Source organism: Canis lupus, chromosome 5, assembly GCF_048164855.1.
Source record: "Canis lupus baileyi chromosome 5, mCanLup2.hap1, whole genome shotgun sequence".
In the NCBI taxonomy this organism is placed as follows: domain Eukaryota; kingdom Metazoa; phylum Chordata; class Mammalia; order Carnivora; family Canidae; genus Canis; species Canis lupus.
The window spans coordinates 2322833-2344624 of NC_132842.1; the positions used below are offsets into that span (position 1 = coordinate 2322833).

The window sequence follows — 21792 nt, forward strand, 5'->3', positions numbered from 1 at the left end:
GATAGGCACGCAGTGAGAGAGAGAGAGGCAGAGACACAGGCAGAGGGAGAAGCAGGCTCCATGCACCGGGAGCCCGACGTGGGATTCGATCCCGGGTCTCCAGGATCGCGCTCTGGGCCAAAGGCAGGCGCCAAACCGCTGCGCCACCCAGGGATCCCAATAAAATATTTTTTAAAAAGAAAAAAAGAAAGAAAACCCAAAAGACAAAAAATAAAAAAAGAAAGAAAACCCAAAAGACTCCACCAAAAAATTGCTAGAACTGATACCAGAATTCAGCAAAGTCTCAGGCTATAAAATCAATACACAGAAGTCAGTTGCATTTCCATACACTAACAATGAGACAGAAGAAAGAGAGAGATCAAGGAGCTGAACCTAGTTACAATTGCACCAAAAACCATACGATATCTAGGAATAAAAACCTAACCAAAGAGGTGATGGGGCTATACTCTGAAAACTATAGAACAATTATGAAAGAAACTGGGAAGACACACAAAAAAAAGGAAAAATATTCCATGCTCATGGATTGGAAGAATACTGTTAAAATGTCTAATACCCAACGCAATCTACACATTCAATGCAATCTCTATCAAAATACCATCAACATTTTTCAGAGCTAGACAAAACAATCCTAAAATCTGTAAGACCCAAAAGACCCAAATAGCAAAGGAATGTTGAGAGAAGGAAAAAAAAAAAAAAAAAAAAAACGGGCACCTGAGTGGCTCAGTCAGTTAACTGGCTGACTTTGGCACAGGTCATGATCTCAAGGGTCCTAAGATCAAGCCCCTCCTTGGGCTCCCTGCTCATTGGGGAGTCTGCTTCTCCCTCTCGCTCTGCCCTCCCCTCTGCTCTCTCTCTAATGAATAAATAAAGTCTTTTTAAGAGAAGAAAAAAGAAAACCAAAGCTGGAAGCATCACAATCCCAGACTTCCAGTTGTATTACAAAGCAGCTGTGATCATCAAGGCAATGTGGTACTGGCACAGAAACAAATCAATGGAAGAGAACAGAGAACCCAGAAATGGACCCTCAATTCTATGGTCAACTCATCTTTGAAAATGCAGGAAAGAATTTACAATGGAAAAAACAATCTCTTCAACAAATGGTGTGCCACTTGCAGAAGAACAAAACTGGACCACTTTACTACACAACACACAAACCAAAATGGATTAAAGGCAAGGTGAAACAGGAATCCATCAAACTCCTAAAGGAGGACACAAGCAGCAAAGTCTTTGATCTCAGCTATAGCAACTTCTTGCTAGACATGTCTCCAAAGGCAAGGGTAACAAAAGCAAAAATGAACTATCAGGACTTCGTCAGGATAAAAAGCTTTTACACAACAAAGGAAACAGTCAATAAAACTAAAAAAAAAAAGTCAACCTACAGAATGGGAGAAGATATTTGCAAATGACATTTCAGATAAAGGGTTAATATCCAAAATCTACAAAGAACTTATCAAACTCAAAACCTAAAAAAAAAAAAAAAAAAAAAAAAAAAAAAATCCAATCAAGAAATGGGCAGAAGACATGAACAGGTATTTCTCCAAAGAAGACATCCAGATGGCTAACAGATACATGAAAAAATGCTCCGTATCACTTGCCATCAGGGAAATACAAATCAAAACCACAATGAGATACCACCTCACAGCAGTGAGAATGGCAAAAATGAACAAGACAGGAAATGACAGATGTTGGTGAGAATGCAAGAAAGGGGAACCCTCTTATGCTGTTGGTGGGAATGTGAACTGGTGCAGCCACTCTGGAAAACAGTATGGAGGTTTCTCAAAAAGTTAAAAATTGAGCTACCCCATGACCCAGCAATTGTACTACCGGGTATTTATCCAAAGGATACAAACATCCTGGTTTGAAGGGGCACCTGCACCCCAATGTTCATAACAGCAATGTCCACAACAGCCAAACTGTGGAAGGAGTCATGTCCATGTCCATGGACAGGTGAATGGATAAAGAAGATGTGAGATAGATAGATAGATAGATAGATAGATAGATGAATATTACACAGCCATCAAAAAAAAAAAATCTTGCCATTTACAACATGGATGGAATGGAGGGTATTAGTGGCTAAGTGAAATAAGTCCATCAAAGAAAGACAAATATCACATGATTTCACGCATGTGGAATTTAAGAAACTAAACAGATGAATATAGGGGAAGGGAAGGAAAAATAAAATAAAAATGAAGGCAAATCATAAGAGACGCTGAACTCTAGGAAACTAAACTGGAGGTTGCTGGAGGGGAGGCAGGTGTGGGTATGGACTAAATGAATGATGGGCATTAAGGAGGGCACTTAATGTAATGAGCACTGGTAGAATCACTAAATTCTGAAACTAATAATACAGTATATGTTAACTACATTAAATTTACATAAAGAATTTTTTTAAACAAGATAATTCAACGAAGATTATAAAAATTAATTTAGCAAAATAATTGCTTTCCTATATATAAACTATAGCCAGTTTAAAAACATAATGAAAAAAAAAAAAACATAATGAGAGGGATGCCTAAGAGGCTCAGAGGCTGAAGCGTCTGCCTTTGGCTCAGGGCGTGATCCCACGGTCCCAGGATTGAGTGAACAAATAAAACCTTTTTAAAAGATTGAATAAATAGGGGATCCCTGGGTGGCGCAGCCGTTTGGCGCCTGCCTTTGGCCCAGGGCGCGATCCTGGAGACCCGGGATCGAATCCCATATCAGGCTCCCGGTGCATGGAGCCTGCTTCTCCCTCTGCCTGTGTCTCTGCCTCTCTCTCTCTCTGTGTGACTATCATAAGTAAATAAATAAATAAATAAATAAATAAATAAATAAATAAATAAAAAGATTGAATAAATAAGAATAAAGATATGAATCTTTAAATAAAATCTTTAAAAAAAAAACATAATGAGAAAAGGCTGACAATAGCAATCAAAAAGGTTAAGTACCCAGGAAACGCTTAATGTATTGAACTTACATGATGTCTAAACTCTAAAAATAAAAAAAGAATAAATAGATAAAATTTTAAAAAGAAGACTTAAGAAAAGGGGAAGTTGTATACATTCTTGAATTCACTTTTTTCTTGGTTAGAATTCGCTATTCTATAGATGTTAATCCCCTCCCCCAAATAATGTATAATGACAATGCATTCCCAATTAAGGTAGCAACAGGATTTCTATTTGCTTAGTTTTAGTGGAATGGGTCAGCTTAGGCAAAGTGAGTCTGAAACTATAATTTTTATTTTTTTAAGATTTTATTTATTTATTCATGAAAGACACAGAGAGAGAGGCAGAGACACAGGCAGAGGGAGAAGCAGGCTCCATGCAGGGAGCCCAATGCAGGACTGGATCCCAGGACCCCAGGATCATGCCATGGGCCAAAGGCAGACACTCAATCGCTGAGCCACCCAGGGGTCCCTGAAGTTATAATTTTTAAAAATAAACATGGAAAATGTAGAAAAATTCTGAGAGAAAAAAAAAAAAGCCATGTGGAGGTGCCTTATATTTAAAAACAGTTTGGGGACGAAGACGGAATCGAAGCCGGGCACAGGCAGCGGACGCGGTCCCGCCGAGAGCCGAAGATGGCAGTGAACGTATACTCAACGTCCGTCACCAGTGATAACCTAAGTCGACATGATATGCTGGCCTGGATCAATGAGTCTCTGCAGCTGAATCTGACAAAGATTGAACAGTTGTGCTCAGGAGCTGCCTATTGTCAGTTTATGGACATGCTATTCCCTGGCTCCATTGCCTTGAAGAAAGTGAAATTCCAGGCTAAACTAGAGCATGAATACATCCAGAACTTCAAAATACTACAAGCAGGTTTTAAGAGAATGGGTGTTGACAAAATAATTCCTGTGGACAAATTAGTAAAAGGAAAGTTTCAGGACAATTTTGAATTTGTTTAGTGGTGCAAGAAGTTTTTTGATGCAAACTATGATGGAAAAGACTATGACCCTGTAGCTGCCAGACAAGGTCAAGAAACTGCAGTGGCTCCCTCCCTTGTTGCTCCAGCTCTGAACAAACCGAAGAAACCTCTCAGCTCTAGCAGTGCAGCTCCACAGAGGCCCATTGCAACACACAGAACTACTGCAACCCCTAAGGCAGGCCCAGGTGTGGTGCAAAAGAATCCTGGTGTGGGCAACGGGGATGATGAAGCAGCTGAATTGATGCAGCAGGTCAATGTATTGAAACTTACCGTCGAAGACTTGGAGAAAGAGAGAGATTTCTACTTTGGAAAGCTAAGAAACATTGAATTGATTTGCCAGGAAAACGAAGGGGAAAACAACCCTGTATTGCAGAGGATCATGGACATTCTCTCTGCCACAGATGAAGGCTTTGTGATACCTGATGAAGGGGGCCAACAGGAGGAACAAGAAGAGTATTAACAGCCTGGACCAGCAAAGCAACATCCGAATTCTTCAATCATGTGCTTAACTGTAAAATATCCCCTTTTATTATTCTTAGAGGACTCACTGGTTTCTTTTCATGAGCAAACAGTACCTCTTCTTAAAGTGCACTTTGCAGAAGTTTCACCCCTTTTCCAATGAGTTTGAGTTAGGAGCTTTTACCCTGTAGCAGAGCAGTATTAACATCTAGTTGGGTCACCTGGGGAACAGAGAGGTTGACCATGGGGCTCACTGTATGGATGCTGGTAACACTCACTGCTGGAGAAGGTGCTTTTATGTCATATACTGAGGTGGAGCCCTCAGTAGAGAAATGTAAAGACTGATTTGAATTTTAAGCTAATGTGAAATCTTGGCAGAGAACGTTTTAATAAATAAATGCCTTAAGAGTAAAAAATAAATAAATAAATAAATAAATAAACAAACAAACAAATAAATAAATAAATAAAACAGTTTGGGACTAAAAAACAATAAATGGAATAGTATACAGAATACAGAAAGAGTCCAGCAGACCTTAATCTGTGGAATATATGACATTTCAAGCAAAAGTAGAAAAGAAGTGATTATTAAAAGAAAAATGGCCCAGCAATTCTATTCTACAGAGCTACAGTCATACTTGTAGTATTACCAAAACTGGAATTATCTTTCACTCCCTCACCCTCTCTCCGTTTCTCACCACAAACACACACACACACACACCTCTATCTAAAAGCCTAGAAGGAAGACTATGCAGAAGACAGTTACCATGTTTACACTTGGAGGAGAGGAGTTAGGGGCCAAGAGTCTTTCTGTGTTGTCTGTACTGATTTAGTTGCCTAAACGTTTATACACTTTCTATGTCATTTTGGATTATTCTTGAGAGTGACATAAGAATCATATTTCTTATTTATACTCTACTGTAAATTAGGGGTGGGAGGCACATAGAGAAGTACAGGCTTTGCCATCAGACAAAAAACAGGCTCAAAAACAGGCTCACTTCTGTGCACTGTTAACATGATCTTGGAGAAGTTGTTTATCTTCCATTAAGTCAATCCCTTCATTTGCAAAAAGAGGATGATACCTTCACTCAGTTATTAGAAGTATTAACTGCAAGAAAAATACTCAGCCTCATACTTGGCACATAATTTCCTAGTAAATGGAAATGGTTGCTATGTTGGTGGCACCTACAGTCCAAATAGCAATGCCACCTCACATGCATGTGTAAGACAGGAAGGTAAAGTTGGTTATGCATCTGAGACATGCAGTTCTCCTAGTTTGTCAATCTAATACTTTTCCCAGTACACTACATTTTAGTCATATTTTCTTAGAGAATAACTATTTTTGTGGAATATTTTTTCTGTGGGATGAGAAAAATTCAGCTTCTAAGGTGCCAGTAAACTGTAAGATACCAGTGAGGATGAACTAACCAGTAGAGAACAACTCAATCTTCTAATCACAGTTAACAGAAGTGTATGATAAAGACCATCTCCCTTCCATCCCAAGTTCAAATAAGACAACTTGAAAATAACTCATTCAAGTCAGCATGTTGTTAGCATTCCCAGTTTGGCAGTAAGCACAGGTTAACATAAATATTATTTATGTGGTAGTCTTTAAGGAAAAGTCATTTAAATGCCCCAGAAACCACAGCAAAAGCTAATGAACTCTTGCTAAATAATAATAATAATAATAATAATAATAATAATAATAGTGTGTGTGTGTGTTGTGTGTGTTCTACACACACAACACACACATCTGCAGCTAAGTTGGAGCTGACTGATAGGCCACTCGTGGCAATTTAGAGTGTTTCATGTGATCCAGTGTAATCACCTACATCAAATACTTACTGTACCTCAATTGAGTGTAATCTCTTTACCAAATAATAAACAAAATGCAAGCGCCAAATCGTGCATATAATGACTTACAACAGACAGCTATCCTCATTCAGAAGCGGGATGCTATTACCTGTAACACAACTAAAACTACAAAGACTCAGTAATCGCCAAAGAACAGTGCTTACTCTCTCCATTTGCAGAGCCAGGGGCTGTCTGAGAACGCTTCAGCCAAAAGCTTTAGTTTCAAGGAAGCTTATCCTTCCTATACCAAAATATTAACAGGGACTGGTCTCAAAGTCAGAAGATAAATTCTTTCTTTTTCTACCACTACCTATTTTTGCAAATATTCCATTGTGGGATGTTTCTGAAAATGGCCAGAGCAGCACGTAAGCCCCTCCTCAATGCACTGGGTCAGCCCATTGAGGTCTCCAAACCCAGGGCTACAGCCTCATGACCAGACCTCACAAAATCCAGTCAAGTTTACCACAACCGTGTGTGCAAATGAAGCCTCTCCTCTTCATACACACCCAATTGCGAAGTTGAACCAGATGACACACTAACCATGACCCAAGGGCACTTGGGACTAACAAATGGAAAAACTAACCAAGAGCTCAGGACACCCTTGGAGAAGCTGGCAGCCAAGCTCCAGGCAAACCTCGAAGAATAGGTGAATTGGTGCCAACCATTAACCTACTGGGTGCCACATGTGATCAAATACACCAGTTAATTTTACCTTTAAAATCCTCCAACGTAAGACCAGATCACCACAAGTAGAGCTTTGGAATGTAGTCATTTAAAATGTCAAAGGCACAGACGATTATTTCTACGACCTTACCAAATGGAGGGTAACACAGAGACTCATACTATGGTTAAATAATACAATTTCATGTCTGCTGCATGTCAAAATACCAATTGTGATCAAAGTCAACATTCTGCTGTTTACAACAGTCGTGACATCCAGTTAAAGCAGGATGAATTTTTAGCAGAGGACTGGAAGCAAAGTTTTAGACCAAGACTAAAAGGAAAATTTTTAATTCTCATTAGCTGGTAGTAAATTTTCTTCTCCTCCCCTCTCCCTTCAACTTAACCCACTTGAATGAAATATACACACCAGCTATTTCACACCATAAAATGCATGCTTTCTTGGATATGGTGAAAGCATTCCTTTAAAGCATATGGAGTCCCTACCTGGGCACTTTTAGTTTCCAACCTATAAAATCCTCTGCTAATCAACGTGAGTTGGGCTGAATTCCTTGGTGGAACCCTTCCATCCAAATAAAGATGATTTAATCCATCCCACCTCAGCACCCTTACCTGTTTCCATGTCTAGTGTCTTAGTCTTGGTTCCCAGGACCCAAGAAGAGAGAATGCCTTCCCAGCCCATCCTTCCAGGATATGAGAGCTAGCTGTGTGCACTCTGAGCATTCAAATGTTTGATTAATAAAATCCAAAAGGACATTCGCTCCAAATCCTTGTCTATCTCTAGGCCAGCAAATCCAGCACCAAGAGAAGCAGAGAATCACAGGAGAGCATGCTGTGGAAAAAGCAGGGCCACAAGAGGGATCTCAAAGTGTTGGGGGAAGAGGCAGGCAGGGGGCAGGGGCAAGTACAAGGGAGGAAAAACAAAATTAAAAGAGCAGGTATTTCTAATCTAGAGTATATTAGAAAATATTGTAAAATAGGAGTGCTTGTTAGGTTCATAGCATGTTAACAAAATAAAATTGGTCACATTTATAATGAAAATCTTCAAAAGTGACTTCTCTTAAATACACAGGTTTTTATGATACTGCAGTAAAAAAAAACAAAAAAAAATAGTTGTAGGAAAGACAGCACATAGGGTGGTTTGTTTTTTGGTTTTTGTTTCTTTTTTTCATGTTGCCAGATCATCAATCTATTGAGAAATACATCATTCGGGGTACCAATAAAAACTCTTCCAACTTATACTGGTTATTTCTATAACCCCTGCCTTAGATGACATCTTGTATCTTGTTTCTTACCTCCCAAAATAAGCCAAGTTCCTTGGCAAAGACCATATATTTACCTATTTTCTATGCATCTACATAGCTACACATGACATACTCAAATACCTTATTTGTAATAAAGTATACTTTATTGCAATGAATCTATCCTTTTGATATCATATATACCCTTGTTAAAAGTCACTGACTTCAAAATCAGGCAAACTTTCTTTTTTCGTCTTCTAACACCTATAAATTCCGGATCTCTCTGAACAGATTAAATGGGCTAAACTTAAACCATACCAACTTTCAAAAGTTATTTCAGACTGTTAGATTATAGACAGTCCCCTAACCTAAACTAGACACACAAAGAACTCGCAACAAATATTCATAGAAATAACCCTCCTCCTTTTAATAAATGACACGTATGAGTAGATAATAGCAGGAAGACACACTTCAAATAAACTAAAGATGTCAATAGTGAGGAGAACATAGGTTGTGCTTATGAACAAATACCGCTACCACCGACAGCAGAGATGCAGGACCACACGCAACAAATCCCTCAAGTTCATGGGCAAATTGAGGATTTCAATAAAGGTGGTACTGTCATTTCCCCCAGGTCCTTAAAACAAGCACAGTGGGCCAAAAGCAAAAGCTTTCAGAGGCAAGGAAGGGATAGACAGCTTCAATAATAACTGCTGGGCCTAGCAAGAGGGCAGGTACACGGGGCACACCTGACACAGGAAATCCTCTCTTCATGAGGTTCTGCTGGCAACTCATGAGGCCATAATTGGCTTAGTTTCTGGAAGTTTCTGAAATCTGTACTTGGTGCTACTGTGATCTAGACCTGCATCTTTGGTGATAACAGATAACCTAAAACGACCTCTAAGGTCAGCATCTGTGGGTATTTCTTAGCGATTTTCTATAAAAAAAAATGATTCCCAAGAATAGTCTTTCCTCAAGGATGTGGGTAAGAATTGGCATTAAAACAAGAACTGAAATGAAGCATGAGAAAAAACAAACTTCCCAGGCTAAATACATACAACATTCTTTTTTCCATCTTTCCCTTTCTGTCCTGATCAACTAATCACAGAACTGGGGGGAAAAAAAAAAAAAAAAGATGACAATGCAAAAGAATCAAATAGTCATTAATCTCAAGACTCAAGACTGGCTGTGTTCACCTCAGAGAACAGAGTTTGATGCCCTGGCCCCTCTTGCTCTAGTCCTGGAGACTAAGAGCTTCCCCACCTTCAAGGAGATGATGAAGGTCAGTCCTGTGGGCTCAGAGTGGAGCACTAACACAGTAAGGTGTGAAGTAAGACCAGCAGAAGGACAAGGATCCCAACCTAGACTGGCAGCCCCACACAGGGAGACGATATTCCTCACTCTACTACCTGTCCTCACCCACCACCACCAAATCCACTTTTAAAAAGGCAATTTCTATCCTTTTGAACCAATGTGTACATTGCAAAGCTCTTAGTTTCTGGAAGCTGTCAGGCTAAAAAAGTAGATGGAGAACAGTTCTAATAGTCTCATCTATTTCTTTCTCCTCTTGAAATTTTATTCCACTTGTCCTTCTGCATCAACCTTCAAGTTTTAGATTCAAGTCACAAAAAAGTACTGCAATTCTCCCAAAAGGAGGCTTTTAAACAAAACAAATGACATAATTTCTTGAATATATGTAAAGAAAATATCTCATTCCTTAGCATGAATAATTTCTTGTGTGCATGTGTGTGTGTCAAAGCCATTTTTGAAGTCTGTGATGTCATCTGAAATCTGAACCCTTTACTTTTAAGCTTTCATTTACATTAAAACTTCCTCAGTTCTAAAATACATATTTCTAGGATATTTGCATGACTGATTCAAATACAGTGATCACGACTGAACTTTACAGCTAATCATCAGTCACAACTAAAAAAAATAAAGTTTGCAAACCTCATCCAATATGGTATCTGGTTAATGAAATTCACAAAAGCAATGTGCTCAGACATGGTACAACCTGCCCTTCACCTACCTGTCTCCTCATCCACTCACTGAGACTCTAAAATAATCTCTAAGAAAATAGTACCTCCTGAAAAACACTGCAAATCCCACTCTCCAGACAAACTAGTACCATGCCCAAGATCCACATCCCCAGTTAACCTTGTCAGAGACATATTTTTCTGACAACTATTGTAAAATATCAAATAAACAATGACTCATTCTGCCTTTCCACTGGAAGAACTTCACTGTTGGTGCTTCATGATGTTGTTCTAAATACTCCCTTTAAAGAAAAAAGCTGGCTACTTAGACATGAAGTTTTTAGCCATGAAATTTAATTTCCTGAACAAACCTCCTTATTGACAACTTAGTTATGAGCCCGTCTTTGATCTTTATTTTTAAACTGCATCTGTCCTGACCCCTTCATAAGAAGTCGTTTCTTTATTGTCCAATATCTACCTAAACTATGAAATGCTAGAATATGCTACAATTACCTACATGGGCCACTTTAACAAAACCTCATACAATCAGGTCTTAGCATGGACATAGGAAAAGCTCAGCTTGGAAATGTCTGAATAAAATTTTTAAATTGCAGCAATTATTTTTGAGTACCTACCAATTACCCAACCCTAGATGTTATTCCTATATTCTTATTAACCTTCAGCAAATCTCTTCAAGAAAAGTGGTGTTCTCCGCATTTTACAGAGCAGAAAACCCAAGTTCAGAGAAATGAAGTTTTTCCAAGTAATACAGCTAGAAAGTGGTAGAGCGTCATTCTGAACCTTCTCCACCACACTGCACTACATCTCATAATGAATTACAGGAGAGTAACCTTGGAAAAAGAAAAGACGTTACGGGAGCCAAGTGAATTGTAAGAGAGTCACTGTTTCACCTGCAACTTCCTTTTTCCTCTATCATGTCATGCTCTCTACAGAACTACACCTCATGGTGAATCATGTTCTAGTTGGGCAGTAAAGCACTATGGACCTTCAATAATCCTGGGAGCATCAGAGTTTGAATTAATTTCACTGTTACTCATTCACAGAAATAAAAGAATCCCTAGGAACAGCTTCTACCTAAAAACACCTTCTCTTCTAGCAAGAACTGGAGAGTCCAGCCCCACCCCCTGGAAAGGCACACCTTGAACCTTAATAAATTGAAGTTGGGTGACAAAGGTGGGGGATTTAACAATGCTGGAAATCCCCCATTGTATAAATTGTAATGGGTGCGACTGAAACAGCTAAATCAAGTCATGACAGAAGGTTGTATCAGAGAAAATAGGTTATGCAAAGAAAGGACAAACTAAAGATAATTTTTGAAAAAAATTAAAAAATAAAAATTAAAAAAAGATGATTTTTGATAGTCAATGCTGCCCAAGAGGAGCAGAAGGGGCAGGGGAAGAAAAGCTACAGAATCACAGGTACTGAAGATAAACGAAAATTGAAATAAATGAAGAGAAAACACTACTACTTCCAGTATTCAAAACACAATACAGAAAATAGAAATAATTCAATAATCACTGGATATTAAAGATGTAACTCTTCTTTTTTTCATAGGAAACCAAAAAAGAAAAAATGTACTGCAGCATACGTTTGGCAAAGGATGTTGGTTGCACTTTTAAATCTCTAAACTTAGGACCTAAATGACCCTACCACCTTCAAAGACAAACTGTGTCTAAATTTAATAAATAGGAAGAATCTCCTAGATACAGTGTACTCCAGAACTGTTTCACTACCAGCCCTGCTTAAGAATATCACATCCCTGGTTAGAATTGTCCAGATTATCTCCATGAGCAATTCTCATCTGTCAGCATCTCAGCAAAAAGGGAAAACTTCTAGAACTTTTGGCCTCAACCATTCCATTTAAGAATGATACACTTAGCAATCAAATATTCCGATTTAATGCTAGTGAAAGGGATGCCTGGGTGGCTCAGTGATTGAGCATCTGCCTTTGGCTCAGATCATGATCCTAGGGTCCCGAGATCGAGTCCCACATTGGGCTCCCTGTGAGGAGCCTGCTTCTCCCTCTGCCTATGTCTCTGCCTCTCTGTCTCTCACGAATAAATAAAATCTTTAAAAAATAAAAAATAAAGCTAGTGAAAATTTTGTAAAGAAAAATTACCAGTATAAAAAAAGAATTGAGAGTTGATTTATAAGCAGCCAAGTAACACTCCTCACCCAAGACCAAGGCAAAACTCTTCTGAGCAAGCAACATGTTAAGCATAACAATGTCAGCCAGCATAACAAAGCTGAGATAAAAACTAATATTAAAGAGGATTATGATGGGGGTGCCTGAGTGGCTCAGCAGTTTGAACAACTGACTCTTGATTGCAGCTCAGGTCATAATCTAAGGGTCATGGAATCCCCCATATCACGCTCCACACTGAGTGAGAAATCTGCTTGAGATTCTCTCTTTCCCTCTGCCCCTCCCCACCACCTGCTCACACTGTCTCTAAAATAAATAAACTTAAAAAAAAAAAAAAAGGAGGATTATGTCATGAAGCCTCATGTATAGTGGCATTTTGTAAGTCATCTATACACATAAGAACTAAAAGGGAGAACAGATTTCTGTTCTGTAATGTTTTAATATAGTGAGAACCTCTGCCTATACTGCTAAACTTTCTGCTTTCTCTCTAAAGATCAGCTCAGAACACTTACGAATTAAAAAAAAAAAAAAAAACTACTTCATTTCCCTTACTTTTTCATTAAAGAATGTATGTGGCTTCTATTTTGGGGACTCCATGGCTCTCTCACATCACAATGAGGAACAGAGGCCTCCTGTCAACTGCCACCTAAGTGAGCTTGAAAGCAGAGTCCTCAACCTCATTTGAGCCTTCAGATGACTGTGCACTCATAAGACAGTGAGCCAGAGACACCCAACCAAACCACATCTGAGGCCCTGACCCACTAAAACTATGGGTTAAATAAGGCTCAGGTTCGTAAGCTGCTAAGTTTTGCAATAACTTCTATATTGCAACAGATAGATTAGGTAAATTAGATAAATATACTCATTTTTACATATAGGCTGTCACAGAAGATATAACAGTATTTGGGCATAAGGTTCAACCAACCCTTAAAAGAAACGACACAAATGCATTCAAGTATCTAGCCTTACTGAAAACAAAAAGAACCCTAACTTGAGTTTATAGTTTTTGGGTTTTGTTTTTTTTTTTTAAGATTTAATTTATTAGGACACCTGGGTAGCTCAGTGGTTGAGCATCTGCCTTTGGCTCAGGGTTGATCCTGGAGTCCCAGAATCGAGTCCTGCATTGGGCTCCCCACAGGGAAATTGCTTCTCCCTCTGCCTATGTCTCTGCCTCTCTCTGTGTGTCTCTCATGAGTCCCAGTGCAGTATTGATTATTAGTGCAACTTCTTGTGAATCTATCATTATCTCAAAAAGTAAGAAGAAAAAAAGAGAGGTGTTGAGTCATATAGGGTTGAGATCCACCACTATGAACCCATCCATCCACCTTAAGGGACTCCATCCTCTCCACTCCAACCCACTCCACTCTACCAAGGCCAAAGCAATCTTCACCTCATTTACAGCCCATTCCTAATCCATCTCCTACAAATGAGGAAATAAAAACCTAAAGCTATGTATAGCCAAAGCCCACTGCCATATTTAGGAGGTGAGACATGGGTACTTCAACCCACATCTCCTGACACCCAATTCAATGCCTGTGCTAGAATAGACCACGTGCTTCTTGGCCACCATATTTACTGTGCAGAATTACTCCCAAACTCCAGGTTTCAGATACAGCTTTTTTTTTCAAAGTTTAAATAAAGTCCACTGACTTCATCACCTTCCAGCACATATTTACAAAATAAAAAATGTAAGCAGAGGAATCTTGAATTTTCATTTTCAGTTCATGTGGTCATCATCAATTGGCTTATAAAGAAAATGGAATCTGTGCAACACCCTGAGGCTACTCCTATCTGCCTTCCTGAGAACTATACTCTGGGAAGCCCTGGGCTACCCCAAGCATTGGCTATATATCATCACAGGTTTAGAATTCTCAAGAGACCCAACAGAAATTCCTTTATCAATAGAGGGTCTGTCCACAAGATCTTCAGGAAAATGAGCAACCTAGGATCCCTCTGAAACTTCTGAATACCACCTAAATATGGGGTTGCTCAGTAAAGACAAGATCTCTTAATTATATAATCACTTGCCAGGTTACAGCCAGCCTGTCTACTTCAGCCAGTGGATGCAATCTCCATGAATGAAAAAAAAGAGATGGTTGGAAAACATAGTTTAAAATAAAAACTTTGTGGGGTGCCAGGGTGGTTCAATCAGTTAAGCATCTGCCTTCAGCTCAGGTAATGATCCTTGGGTCCTGGGATGGAGCCCTGAGTCAGGCTCCCTGTTCAGCAAGGAGTCTGCTTCTCCCTCTTCTTCTACCCCTCCCCCTCCTCCACTCATGCTGTGTCTCAAGTGCTTGTTTGTTCTCAGATAAAAAAAAAAATCTTTAAAAAATAATTATTTGTAATAGTCCTTATCTTTAAGTGACATATACGGAAAAATTTATGGGAAAAATGATCTATTTTCTGGGATTTACTTTGAAATAATCCAGCCAGGGTCGGGAAAGGCAGGGAAGGGACTTGCAAATAAAGTAAGATGGGCATGTGTTGATAGATATTGAAGCTTGGTGATGGATACCTGAAGACTTATTATTCTATTCTCCTTTTACTAATGTCAAAAATGCCTGTAATAAACAGTTAATACACACACACACACACACACACACACACACACACACACAGCTTGGGGCCTGCTATTAGATAAGGACGAAAGAGGTAAATGGTGGGAGCTGCTAGAAAGGAAGCAAGGGTAACACTGAGCGGGGCAAGGCTTCATTCTCAAAGCTGGCTCCCTGCCACATTTTTCTGAGACAAAACACTTCTAGATGAGTACCTTGCTGTCTTGAGATTTTTATGAGCCCAACACACAGCATTCAATCAAAGCACTATCAGATAAAAACGAATTTATCGTCATAAATACACTGCATTGGCAGTAATTCTCTTCCCCTTCCAATCAAGCTAAAAAGTCTGAGAGGGCAAGATTAAGGTTCACAGTTCTTAGTACCAGCCACAGCATGAAAAACACCTATTTGCTGATTATTAGACATGCACATCCTCCCCGTGTTTGGTATCATACAGGCCAAAAGCAGTACTTAGTAATGAGAAAAGGCACATTATCTGCCCAAAGAAAGTATAGTTCAACTTCAACACACCAGTTTTCTTTTATTCAACATGTCTATTCTCAAAAAATATATATGAAATTTGAGGGTGAAGCTCAGACCTAAATAAGATGCTGAAACACCTACCGTTTCAAGCTGAAGGCATCCCAAGAAACAGCCAGCTCAACCAACAACACCACTGAAGGAGAAACAAAGCCAGGCCAAGTGGACCACGCATAGGTTTCAGCAGAGCACCTCCTATTAAAGACCTAGCACTTCTTCCAGCCTTTGTTCTTTGTCCACTGGCAGTGAGAGCCTTTATTTCACAGATGATGATGATACATTAATGAGACTCACAGGAGAGCTAACATCCCTGTAGTGGTTATGAGCAGGAAGCATTCTCAGCACTTATCATGTATAAACCCATGTAACCCTCACTCATTCCTAAAAGTGAGTGCTATTATTACACACCTTCCCCCTCTCCCATTTTACACATGGAAGAAGCTGACGCACAGCAGCAGCGTTAAGTCATTTGCCTAAAGTTACACTGATCTTAAGTGACAGAACCGAGTTTCAAACCCAGGCAAGCTCACCTGCAGCTTTACTCACTGATACCACCACTCAACAATCTGAAGAATCTAACTATATTTAATTCTAGTTACATTTTTAGTGTTATAATCAATAGGTCATGTTAACTGTGTATTTATTAATGAATCACTACTTACCGAGTCAATCAAGACATTGTACCTGCATTGGAATAAGCATGTGGATTAACCAATATTGAGTTATTCGTGTTTTATTAGTTATATTTTACCAGACTTCTTTGTAAAAATCTATGTAGCCATTTAGTAGGGGAAAATGCCCAAAGCTGAAACAAGAAGGTCAGAAGTGAATATTTGCCAAGGGAAACACTTCGAGGTACAAGAGCAGATTAAAATGCTCTGATTCAACAGAGACATCTGTTCTGCCATAAGCGACCATCTGCTTCATATCCCAGAGAGCAAAATATTTCAATAGGAAGTGTCAAATCTGACTCCTAATCAGGAAACAATTATCTGCATTTGTTACTAGCCCCAAAGCTGATTTGAACCTCCTGGGGCAAAAGTTAATGGGAAAACCACAGCACAGGTACACCTTCTAATGAGCCTAGATACTGGCCAAGAATCCTACCAGCTCCAACATTTCAAGTATTTATTTGACCAACAAAATATACAACTTAGGATGCAAGATGAGAGCTGTAGAAAAAATTTTCAGAGTAAAAAAAGGTGTATGGGAAACAAAGATGTTTGAATGAGATTCAGTGGCCTTGGCATAAGGAGTTGAGCCGAGAGTCCCTGATCAAAAGGGGCAGAGACTACACTCACCAGTACAAAGCATTTTTAAGACAATTAAAATGACTTTCAGGGCAGCCTGGGTGGCTCAGCGGTTTGGCGCCGCCTTCAGCCCAGGATGTGATCCTGGAGACCCGGGATCGAGTCCCACGTCAGACTCCATGCAGGGAGCCTGCTTCTCCCTCTGCCTGTGTCTACCTCTCTCTCTCTCTCTCACTCTCTCTCATGAATAAATAAATTCTTAAAAAAAAAAGTTTCAAAAAAGTGAGCACTAGAGCCAGTTACAGTGTTAGGAAAGGTTTCATGGAGGACACAAGCAAAAAACTGAGTTGGGTCCAAAAGGCAACATTTCCTCAGACCCAGACTGAATGCAAAAGGAAGCCTTCCAGGAAACTGCAGCAGCACACCCGCGAGCAGAGGATGGCACCTGGATCTGGAGCTGTGTAATTCATGCAGGTGGTCTGAGAAAGTAGCATGGGACAAACTCGACATCAGGGGCGAAAATCTGCACTGCTTCCAAGGCAATAATAAAGCCTCTGGAGGTCATTCAATGAACACAGATTCAAAACTTATGGTGGGCCAGATCCTGGGGATTTAGCATGAACTGGAAAACCTGAATGCTTGCTATAACAGAGCTTGGATTCTAGGGAAACAAGACCGAATCAAAGATGTAAGATAATTTCTGTTGGTAAGAAGTACACTGAAGAGAGTAAAACAGGATAAGAAGATTGAGAGGGACAGGCCGAGCTAGCTCAGCAGCTGCTTAATGGCCACAGCTAACTTCCCAGAAAGGTGCTTCCAGGGCATAAGGAAGAAAGGAAGAAACACTGCTCTAGAGGTGTAAGTAATACGGACAGGCCCTTGCAGAGTGCTCTAGAGCACCTGTGCTGCCTGAGAAGGCTCAGCTGACTCCACGTCTTTCTGATTCAACCTCATTAATTGACCTAATGAGAGGCTATTTCAATAATGGCTTCTTGTTAATACAAGAAGCATTTTGAAAAATGGCATCAAGCTCTCTTTGGGATTTTGGTTGACAAACAGTTCCAATCCATTGCTGTTGCTATCCAAAACACTGCTCCATTCAAGGTCAGCAGGGGACACCGTCCCTTAGAAAAAGAATGAGAAAGCAGAGGGCAGAAGGAGACTTTTTTAAATTAGAATTTTGAACATGTGTGGCAAAACTTTTTACATTATGTTATTAAATAGATAAAGGTGAAATGTATATTTTCATACAATGACAATATGCTTGTGGGATCATAAAACTACAGCCTTTTGAAAAAGCAACATGGTAATATATATGAAGTTTATTTCCAGGGCACCTGGGAGGCTCAAAGGTTGACTGTCTCCCTTTGGCTCAGGGTGTGAACTTCAATTAAAAAAAAAAAAAAATGTCAGTGAGGAGATTCCAATCCATAAGAAGTATGAATTGTTTTTGAAAACACACGTGCAAATTTTTTCTTCTTTATAATTTTTCATCAACTGTGCAAATGTTTTCTTCTTTGTAATTTTGCATCAACTGTAGCCTCTTTACAGTGTCAGCTCCATCACTTCTCTGCACTTACGTGCTCTAAGGATCTTCTACCGTCTAAGTTTTCCATATACAGCTGTAGCACTGTTACTCTGTGTCACCGACGGAATGAAAAAGCACATGAGACCTGACTTGGCCCTGGCCCACCTTTCTTCTCTGAACACGGAATGCTGGAGCCAGGCAAATGACTTGGTCCCTGGCTGAAGCCCCACACACATGCCACCACCTGCTAAGCATCCCCAGGGTGTGGCTCCACCCAAGGCACAGTGACAGAGCTCTGATGGGTGCGACTACCCTAGGTACAAGCAGGTAAATATCTAGTTCCCAGCCCTGAATTCTAGTCCTCTGCCAGGCTCACTGCACAGGCTTTCCTGCTCCTCCTCATCCTCAATCCTGCCCCTTTCAAGGTCCCCATCAATCTATTCCATTGACTGCCTGCTGCCAAAGCTGAATGAATTCCATGATCCCACCATATCTCAACCTCACACAGGAGGTCACTGTCCACAAACCTTCTTCTCCACATAAGCACACCTGGGGCCCACATTCTGTGCAGGGCCATGCTTTGCCAGCTGTCTACATGGAGCGGAGAGCACGTGGCACCCCAGGACTTGAGTATGCAGGATGCTAGAGGACTCCCAAAGACACGGCACAGCACAGCTCCCAGATGACCACTTTGACCAAATCTGTCATGACCTATTTATCCACCCCTATAACCAAGCTCTCCCTTAAAATACTGCCTTCAACTGCCTTACCCAAAAGCCTCTGAAAACTGAATGCCAAATTTAGCATTGGCAAAGAATGCAGTCAGCCCTACATTCATCCTGCCTACCCCCTCCCCACGCTCATGTTCACAGTCTCCATTCTGTATGAGCCCCTCTTCTTTACAATGCTGAACAAGAACGAGGTCCACCTCTTTCGTGCCCTCCAAAATTTCTTCAACAACTTTTCAACTAGACTTTGCCTCAAGCACGGACACATTCTTGTAATTACTATGAGTTCTGCCTTTGTAAACTCTGCTGCCTCTCCATGAAAGCTCCTTGGGGTCCCGCACACAACTACCCTTTATTCTGTTAGTGCTTCATCTAGCATGACATGTCCTCTATGAGTGCTCTGAAATAATCTGAGGACTTTTACAAGTGTTAACATATGAAAATAAACAGGACATCAGACCCCTTTCCTTGGTCCTCTGCCATTTTCTGGGTGATGTGGGCTACGTTACAGCTCTGAGCCTCATGTTTCTAATCTGTGAAGTGGGGGAGGGATACAACAGTATCCACCTCCTTCCAAGGTTGGTTGTTTTGCATGTATTACAGCAATTACAATATTTTTCATTTTACTCCCAAAAGCTCACCCCAACCTCACTATAGATAGATATTAATTCATCCATTCATTTGACATCTGTTGAGCACATACACACAGGGGACACATGGGGGTACAAGATGAACAAGAACTTGGCTCTCAAGGAGTTTATGGTCTGACAGGATACACATGGGTAAAAACATGTATAACACCATGTGATTGTTTAAGCACACTGGAGATGATGTAGGATCACTAGAGAGGAGCAGGGCAGGCTGAATGATGGGGAGAAAGAAAAAGAGAGGGGGAGGGAAGGGGCCTGTGGGAAGGGCGGACTAGGTCAAAAAAAAAAGATTTAACCAAGCAATTATAGAAAGTAACAGAAAAGATCATAATAACAGAATACAGAATTGATCTCTTCTCCATTAAGTTATTTCAACTCTAAAAGAATTCTATTACAAATGAGCTGGCCTCAATTTTTCTCAGTTCTCTCATTTGCATACCAGGAAAAAAAAATCAACCAAAACACTCCAAATAACTCAAAGGTCTTTAACAAACACACACACACACACACACATACACACACACACACACCAGCATTGTCATTAACCTTGACAGACTGATTACTGAGAATTTTAAAGAATTACACTGAACAAAAACCTTCAGTGTAAATTTTTTTGTATAAAACATCTAGTATTCCTAAGTTACACACTTTTATGAAATTCACACACACCCATAACCATTCCATACTTATGAGAATGATAATTTCCTTTAATGTGCTAATTAACTTGGGAGATGCTAGCTTGAGCAGTCACAATTGCTATCATTTATGTTCAAAGAGCACCAGTTTTGCTCTAGTACATCCACTTCTAGATTGACAACATCCATTTGTGTCTGAAATTGGTTTTGAGCCCGAAGTGCCTCTCTACCTAAACTCCAACTGCTGAGTTTCTGAGACACTTCTTCTAAATGACATTAATTCAGAATGTGAGGGAGGGGAGGACACCCCCATTCTCCCGTTCTAGTCCACTTCTACCACCAAAGCCAGGTTTATCCTGTTAAAATACAACACCCCCCCATCACTTAAGTCCCATGCTCAATAACGTCAATGGTTCCCAATTACTTTCTAAATGAAGTATCAGCTGATGGCCCTATATTCAAGACCCTCTATTACATGATCCCAGTCACTTTCCAGCCTCATCTTCCACCTGCTGCTGTTTTATCCAGCCAAATCTTCCCTGCACCTCAAACAAAAGCCATCCTTTCATTTCTGTGGTTCCCCTTGCTATTATCCCAGCCAACATGCCCATATATCTGTACTTCCATTAGGATCAATTTAATGCCATCTCCCTCCAAAGGTTTTCCAGGTTACAACCAATCAATGCCTTTTAACTGCAAAAGCACTTTCTACCTTTGATTATATGTATCATTTTTTGCCTATATTCTAAGTATTTCTGAACTGATATTGTACCTCCAGCCCTTAGCTGGTTCATAAACACCTTGAGTACACAGCTTTGAAATGTGACTCATCCCATCAACCTCTACTAAGTACCCTGTATGTAGCGGTATCCGGATTTGATAAAGTAACTTTCACCCCAACTTTTCATTAGAATAGCCCTGAGTGTCAGGAGGAACAGTTTGCAGGTAAACGGAAGCCATGAACATTTTAGAGCAGGTGAACCATGTGACTGGAGCTGCAATTCTCACAGGATCAAGATGACTGCCAGACAGAAAGCAACAGACCTAGAGTCAAAGCTCACTTGCTATTTAATAAGCATGTAACTTTGGACAGATGGCTCACACACCCCACCCTGACCACAGGAACCTTATCCAGAATTTTTGCTCTCAAAGTAAATTAGAGAGGGCACATAAATTGTATCTTAAGTTTACAGGATATTTCAATTCTGTGAAATATTTTATCTGAAATAAAAGCCATTTTATTTGAAACTATTAAACTCTAATTTTTTTCTTGGGTCTACTCTGTAGAGTACCCACACAATTAGGGTATTTCTGTCCATGCTGTTAACACAAAACAATTTTTTTAAACAAAAAATACATAAGAACTGAGAAAGAAAAATAACAAAAGCTAGTCCTACCCATGTAAGTCTTAACCAACACTTGCTGGCTTTTCTTCGGTGTCTGCTTTGGTACCAGCCAAGGAACAGTTTTCACTAACTATTTTCAATTTTGTGGTGTATTTTATGAAGCTATCGATGCTTAGGCAAATACACACGCATGTCCAGGCAGTGTTTTTAAAAGAATTGATCTGATAGAAATGAATATCCTGTCCTTTAAGGTAGAAAGAAAGGAATTTTTCCAGAGTG

General features: G+C 39.9%; 1 protein-coding gene, 1 long non-coding RNA gene and 1 pseudogene across 29 annotated transcripts in view; 2 read left to right on the forward strand and 1 right to left on the reverse strand.

Annotated features, from left to right (window-relative positions):
* Positions 1-21792, reverse strand: part of PARD3 (par-3 family cell polarity regulator) — a 649441-nt gene that overhangs the window by 589651 nt on the left and 37998 nt on the right. The window lies entirely within an intron of this gene.
* The window catches only part of LOC140633149 (uncharacterized), a 61862-nt gene that overhangs the window by 36911 nt on the left and 3159 nt on the right, over positions 1-21792 (forward strand). The gene's annotated exons all lie outside the window — the stretch shown is intronic.
* Positions 3506-13898, forward strand: LOC140632856 (microtubule-associated protein RP/EB family member 1 pseudogene; annotated as a pseudogene).